The sequence below is a fragment of the Condylura cristata genome, unplaced genomic scaffold, assembly GCF_000260355.1.
Source record: "Condylura cristata isolate star-nosed mole 26May11 unplaced genomic scaffold, ConCri1.0 scaffold00008, whole genome shotgun sequence".
NCBI classification, from domain to species: domain Eukaryota; kingdom Metazoa; phylum Chordata; class Mammalia; order Eulipotyphla; family Talpidae; genus Condylura; species Condylura cristata.
The window spans coordinates 51,722,228-51,729,634 of NW_004567109.1; the positions used below are offsets into that span (position 1 = coordinate 51,722,228).

The 7,407-nt window shown below is 40.0% G+C and overlaps 1 protein-coding gene across 4 annotated transcripts in view; it reads right to left on the minus strand.

Moving 5' to 3' along the window:
* Window positions 1–7,368, minus strand: part of SSX2IP (synovial sarcoma, X breakpoint 2 interacting protein) — a 34,704-nt gene extending 27,336 nt beyond the window's left edge. For 3 of the 4 annotated variants that reach the window (XM_012722653.1, XM_012722652.1, XM_004679167.2), the window contains exon 1: window positions 7,294–7,368. The gene's annotated coding sequence lies outside the window, so the exon portion shown is untranslated. Of the gene's footprint in view, window positions 1–5,391; window positions 5,505–7,293 lie in introns of all 4 variants that reach the window. The other variant, XM_012722651.1, reaches the window with a different exon arrangement.
* Window positions 7,369–7,407: the final 39 nt, after the last annotated feature.

The window sequence follows — 7,407 nt, forward strand, 5'->3', positions numbered from 1 at the left end:
GATTTCTTTTCTGAAAAACCTAGTGACTGTAGAGGCCCAAACTGCCATAATCTTCTCTTTGTGCTTCTAGCACACTTTGCATTCAGTTTCATTATAAATCTGTTGGTAAAGAAAACCTCTCTTCTACCACCTATGCTGGTTTCCTGACCAGCAGGCCTGATGTTGTATAGATTGTCCCCACTTTGGTATGAGGTATGAGAACTGACCCAAGGCTGACCTCAATGAAGTGTGCTGAATGAACGTCCACCTAAAGTGTGTTGCATGTTGTTAAAATATTTTGACAAGCAAGAGCAGTACCTTCAGCTACGCTGCTAGGGACTTTCAATCAAAACTTGATGAATGCCAGTTTAGAGAAGCAGCAAGGTGACTCAGTGGATGAATCAAGAGCATGAACATTTACAGAGGGCACACTAATTTCAAATTCTTCTAATGTACATATATAGCAGCACTGCTTAAAAATTTGTCCTACTTTGTAGGGTTGGAGGTCAACTACAAAGACCAAAGCAAGTTACCATTTACTGGTATTTTATTTCTAAAATAAGTAAAAGGTAACAAAAGTTACCAAAAGTAATTGAAATAAAAGAAACAAAACAAAATTCATTTATCTGTTCTGTAATAATTAAATCATTTATCTGTAAGAGTTTCTTCAATGAGTGAGCCCAAATTCAATCACTGGCTCTCAAGCTGGGTTTTAGTATAACTTGGGTTATAGTCCCAAGACTAGTAGCATCATTAGGACCTGGGCACATGTCAAAAGTGCAAATTTAACCCTTCATGCTATTCTGACAAAGACTGAGAACACTTGTACTCTACAGACTGTGGTTCAACATTATGCAATTTGCAGAATACCAAAAAGGAATTACAACCTGAGGGTGCAACCGAATGGATTCCAATATTGTAAAAGTTTTCCAAAGAGCTAAGTGAAAGTTGAAAATAACATTCCAAGAGCATGTCCCCAGCTAGGAGTTAGTAAATCTTGGAGGGTGGGGGGAACATCTGAAAAGCAAACCATATAGCAGTTGAAATTCATGTCCCATTCACATATTCTATAACCCACAAGTCCATTTCTAGACATAAACACAAGTGAAACTCTTGCATATGTATGTCAAGAGGTGTGAACACAAACAGCAGCATCTCACAACATCAAAGTATACAAAAGCATAACTCTTGGAAGCAACCCAAACATCCACCAGTAAAAGAAAGGTTAAACAGCCTATCTGCATAAAGGGATACAATGCAGTAGTCAGAAAATTTCAGTGACACACAATATAAACTTCAGCAATACCACATCAATACCACGGTCAGTCAATGAATTCCAACATTATAAATCTCAGGGCACAGGGCATTTAACACACAGATTGTAATTATATGTGTACAGAAATATTACACATGCAATAAAACTATCTTCAAAAAGACACCAAGTTTGGGGGAAGACACCAAGAGAATAATGAATAGAGGACTCCATTGCCTAAGGTGAGGTAAGTCGGAAAAATGGGCAAAGGAACCCACACGGTTATACAGAAACCACTATTAAGGTCCTAGTTTTAAGTTAGGTGGTGTCAATTTATTATTAAAATAAAACAAATGAATCGATTATGTGACTGAGTCATGAGCCATCAATTGATACTAATCTAATTTTTTGCACCTGAAGTCCTTAAAAAAATTTCTTTTAGAGCCCTCCCTGGTGGTGCAGTAGGTTAAAGCACAGCACTAAGAAGCTAAAGCCACTCCAACATGAGTTCCATCCCCGCACGGGAGGTGACCACATGGCACCACAGACCTCTCCTGAACCGCTTGCTGCTCCCCTCAGCAGTGTACTTTGTCAATCGGCCTTTCCTGCTCCCCACTCTGTCTATGGTGAAGCCTCTCACCACCCCTGCATCTCTGGCCTATATCTCAATTCTGTATGCTTTAATAAATAAATCTTAAGAAGAAAAATCTTTTAACATTCCTCAGATATTTCAAACCGATTCTGAATCCTACCCATCCCACCTGGCTATGAGACAACAAGAGCCCTGGGTCTCAGGCCTGATTACTGCAATTCAGGGATGAAATTGACGTGAGTCACAATCCAAAATCAGTAACCCTAACATATAAAAATTGTGGAAAAAGGCATTTGGGGGGAGAGCGTAAGAGGATGCATGAAGCCATCCACAAATGTGTAAAGACCGACAGACAGGAAATTCAGACCTGCACTAAGTACATGAAACTGTAAAGACAGAACAGAACAACTCCAAGAATCTACTGCATGCATACAGATGGGGCTCATGGCTAAATCCCCCACCCTTACATTGGCTCCTGGAGCAGAGACAACACTTTCACTGATGGAAGAATCTGAAGCCGAGGAATTAGGTAGGTCACTTACCCAATTACAAATCTGGAAAATGGGTATTAAAACCCCAGCTCTTTAGCCTGAAAGTTAAGGACACAAACTAGCTATTTTTGAATCCAAAGTCTCAGACTTGACACCCAAGTGTCCTGAGCAAATGATAAAAATTCTCTGATCAATTTCATCATCATAAATTAACACAGCTGATAGTGGGCTATATTTATTGATGATATCTAAGATGCCTTTTTGCTTTTATATCCTAAATCTTAAGTAGGCAGCTGTTTCTAAAAGTTGCAGATAGACTCAAAAAAATAATGTTAAAAGGTCTCAAAAAGATTTTAATTCATTGGCAAAAGACTGACAAATTCATCACAAAGACTTTCCAAACAGACAAGAGTTGGTATCCATCTTGGATTAGAAGTATCAGCTGGCTACCCAAAACTCTGTATATAGTTTTAAAATCATGTTAGTGCTACAATTCTTTTAGAACAATATTCCAGCAATCTCCTCCCATCATAATGGGACTTTTAGATATTGTGGTGGGATGAAAATGGAAGCTGAATTACAGAAAGTGATCAGCAAATAAGAAGATAATAAACTTGTTTAAAAACTTAATTTAACAGGGTGTTAATATAAAGGTTTTTATTTGATGCTCATACAGATCCACTGGGAACTAAAAAAAAAAAAAAAAACACAAAAACCCACAAATCCTGTCCTTAAGTTAGCTCTTATTCAATTACAACATTTTTTATATCAATCAGAAATAATAATTAGTGCTCAAGAAGTGTAAGCTGTATTTCTAGGCACTGTTCTATATACTGACATTATTTCCCTATTTAACCACAATCCAATAAAACAGTATTTCTATCCCTAACTTACAAATTAGATAATTAAGGTACAGGGGAGGGTAAGTACTAACTTGCTCAAGGTCACATCACTAGAAGTTATGGTGTTCAAACACAGGAGAAAAGTAAAGAGAAGGAGAAGTAAAGTGTGAGGGAGGCTGAAAAATGAAAACTGTAAATAGCTCACATTGTCCTGACAGTTCAGATGTTGCAGTTTAACTTCTACTTAAAAGCTTACTTTTAATTTAAAAGATAATCTCTATCCTCTCCATTTCAGACTCATGCACTGCTAGGGCCTGACATTTTCATGCTTCTTATGATACCCATATTCTGTTCTGCACTGTATTTGTGTTCTCTCACATAAGGTATTGCCAGTTCCTTGAAATGGGGCTGTATTTTGTATCCCTAACTCCCTCAATTTTAGAAGTAGAGGATATGCAACAGAGGTAGGTTTCATAAATAAGCATTTCCCCTCTTCCATAGCTTGGGGGTGGGGGGCATAAGTGATATAGTTTTCAAGTCTTTACTGGGGAGGATGTTGTTTCTCATGAGTTACTAAGGTTTTCTATGTTCCAAACATGTTTGGATCATTAAAATTACTGATTTTGGTGGAAATACCCTTTCAGTGTAAAAATCAAATATAATTCCCCCAGATAAAACCTTTTAAATGGTTTCCTATTACCATTAGTCAAATGACACAAGCTATGCAACGTCTATCATCTGACAGATTCCGGGTAGATTGGGAAAAGCTCTGAAAAATCAGACTTTCCACCGCTAACTTATGTTATGACCTCCCTTTTTTGTATAATCATAATATCAAAATATTCTGAGCAACTTTCAGCTTACAATTGGACTGCCTCAGCCACACAAGGCCTACCTGCCCTGACAAGCAAGCACTGTACCAGGGTAAAAAATTCCCCTGAAGTCAAGTGACTTGACTACTGACTGATAAGTAAAAGCAAAAGGGCTGTTTTTGCAAAGTCTCTCTCACTGCTGGATGGAGGAAAACCCAAATCTTATCATTCTATTATTTCACCTAGGCTTCTATTCAGCTTCTAAAGAATTACTCAAACTTCCTATTGTTTGGCCTTTAGATGTGGAAATTCATCCAAGTTGCCTGTTTTTTAAACTAATCAAGTTTTCCACCTGATACACCTTAAAGGAATCCACAAAAGTCTTCTGGCTAGTTTTTCAGGATTCTACTATGTAGTATTTAGATAAAGAAATTCACCTATGTTTCCTATTCAGAGATTTGATTAGCAAGGAATTTCCTCTTCCGTCTCCCAGGATGACTCAGGCAGAAAAACAAAAACCCATTAAGTAGTAGATAAGGTTTAAGGGACTTCTATCTTAGTTGATCTCCACTATAGTAATATTAGTCATAGACTTTGTGCACTTATGTATCTGTTTTTTACCTTGATTGATTTTGGAATGTTATATCTCAGCTAAAGGGCAATACGACCCTAAACTGTTCCTAGAAAAAAAAGATGATTGTAATCTCTCAGTCCAGTTCCTGTGCTGATGTCATCCCACTGCTTGCTCCTAATGTATAAAATAAACCTCTGCTAAAGGCAGAACAGGAAGACTTGCACCCAACTCTGACTCCCGTGTCTTCCTCGCCCCCCTTTCTCCTTTTTCTCCTTCTCCCCTTTTTAGGAATCTCTGCTCGCAGATGCCTTCCCACCTTAGGGTTCTGCCTGTCTTGCCTCAGAGACACCTCAATAGTTGGAGCTGGTCTCCAACAGTCAAAGGTCATAGCTCCTTCTTCAATCTTATCACTAAATCCTCCCTTCCCCCCAACCGGGCTCCAAATCTCAAAGCACCTGGACTGCCCCAATGACAGAACATGCCAACACAGGTTCGCCGGGTGAACACTTCCTCCTAAGTGCAGTCAAGCTCAAATTCTTTTTTCTAAAGCCTTCCTGTGGTTGCAGCTTTTCCTATTTCTGCTGTCTCCCTTACTATAATGTAAATGTCCTAAAAAACAAGTTCTTCCCAGTGACACTCATTTTTATGCTTAGGTCTAGCAAGTTGCAGTTCAGTGTTAAAAGTTTATTTAAAGGATAAGTTATTAAAGCATAATTCTCTACATATGCTAGCAATACGTACGATTGACCCACTATGAAAAGTAAATACTTTTAGACTGACTCCACTACCAATTAGGAGTGAAGCACTCTATCTCAACACATACACTTGCAAAACCAAGATAATTTGTACCTTCATAACCAGCTAATGATGGTCATCATTACCGAGAACATAAAATCCACAAATTATAAAAATCCTTTGTTTCTTGAGCAAATAATCAAACCAACAGGATTTATTCACAAGTACTGTAAAAGAAGAAAACAGCACATTAAAAAGCTTTGGAATTGCCTCTATTTACACATGTAAAAAGAATTAAAAGAAAATTCTGGGACAGTGTCTTTTACACCTTTTTATCTGGGTTCATTCTACAATAGAAAACAAAGGTCTATTTATAAACGGAGACCTTTACAAAACCTGTCAAAATCAATTTTGTCAAAGGGCAGCTATGTCAGGTTTCATGGAGTACCCAAGAACAGAATCCAACTTTGTGTTGGCTTTGGGGCCTCTGGCCAATCATCCTAACAATTAACATTTTAGTTTTCTCATATCCCATCTCAGCCTCACCCAAACATTACACCGCCACAAGCATGTTTGGAAAATAATGCACTTTAACAGGTGGTGCCACAAGGTGCAACGTGTTATGAGAACTTCACATTTCACCCCAAAATAAGTCCCCACAGTTATCTTCAAGCTGCCTCAACCCATATGACTTAATCCTAGGGCTTTATTATCTCCATTGTACAGATGGGGAAAGAGAAGGGAAGCGAAGATATACAATGACTTGGCTAAAGAGGCCTAGCAAGTCACCAAAAGTCTTCACTTTAACTATCAATCCCTAGTCTTCTTTTCAAAGAACCATTGTATTTGAGAAAATTTCAATGCCAGCAAGCAGACCACTGTATGCTGTCAAATTAATTAGTACATTTTACTTCTTTGTTTCAATGGACTACCTGAATTCCCTATACCTGTAGGTTATGATAGCTCTGGGATATAAGTTACGGTAGTTCTGGATTAAGTTTTGCTATATGAATTCAAGTTCATAAATCTACCTCTAGCTTCTAAAAATCAAGACAGTTGACCTAAACTTCATAGTCATTTTTTTCCCTCTCCAGGTCACTATTTCTTTTCAAATGTTATCTCCTAAATATGTTAAGTCATACCCAACCATTCCAGTTCAGGATCAAGAGTGGCAGAATTTTCTTCTATCTGAATTGTAAATCAAACCCTCCTGCAGCATAAGGGTTCCAAGGTATCCCTAACTCAGACCTAGATTCTAATCTTTATTGTTACCGGAGTCCAGCAATTTCAAAGTCCAGGAAGGCCCCTCACATCTCATCCACCCTCCAAGGAAGCCTCTAAAACCTCAGGTCGTATGGGGTTTTAAAAAAGGGAAATCTCAATTCTCTCAGATCCAACAAACCTTGCAACATCAGCGCTGCAGCCATGCAATTTGGCGATAACGGCTATGGATGGACCTTACAATGGAGTAATAATCCAAAGAGTCCACTCTTTCACTGCTGAGAGCAAACCATGCAGTGATTCCGTTTCCTGGGCCCAAATGACTTGCATAACTGGAGGAGCAACACAGGCTCCCTCCCAAGAGGGTCGGGAGCTCACAATAAGGTTTGCTGTAGTTTACTATAAAATTCTACACCAAAATATCCTCAGACATGCCTGCCCCTTTAAATGATGTAAGTTCTTCCCCTAGACTTTTAACTAGCCCATCATCGGGGGTTCTCTCCCCCTGCAAGGATCGCGGGTAACCCAGTAACTCATTCTAATGCCTGCCTCTGGTGGCACGCGCTACCAAATCCCAAAGCCCTCCTGTCCCGCAGTCTCTGCAAGGGGGCACCGCACCCCCCAAATTTGCCATCCTCCTCCCCCACATCCCCCAGTCGCTCGTCATTCCACGCCAGACGTCACCCTCTCTCCATCCCGGAGTGGGTTTTGGGATCCCTCGGTTGGAGCCTTCGCCGAGGTGCAGCGCAGAGACCCATAGAGCGAGAAGTCCCCCAGCGGGCATCTACCTCCCACCTTCTCCTCCAGGGAGTCGGGGTCAACGCTCGCCGGCCTCCTCCAACGGCCGCAACCGCCGCGTCGAGCCCTTCGCACAGAAGCGGGGCGCCGAGCCAGGTGCCGGCGCTCACC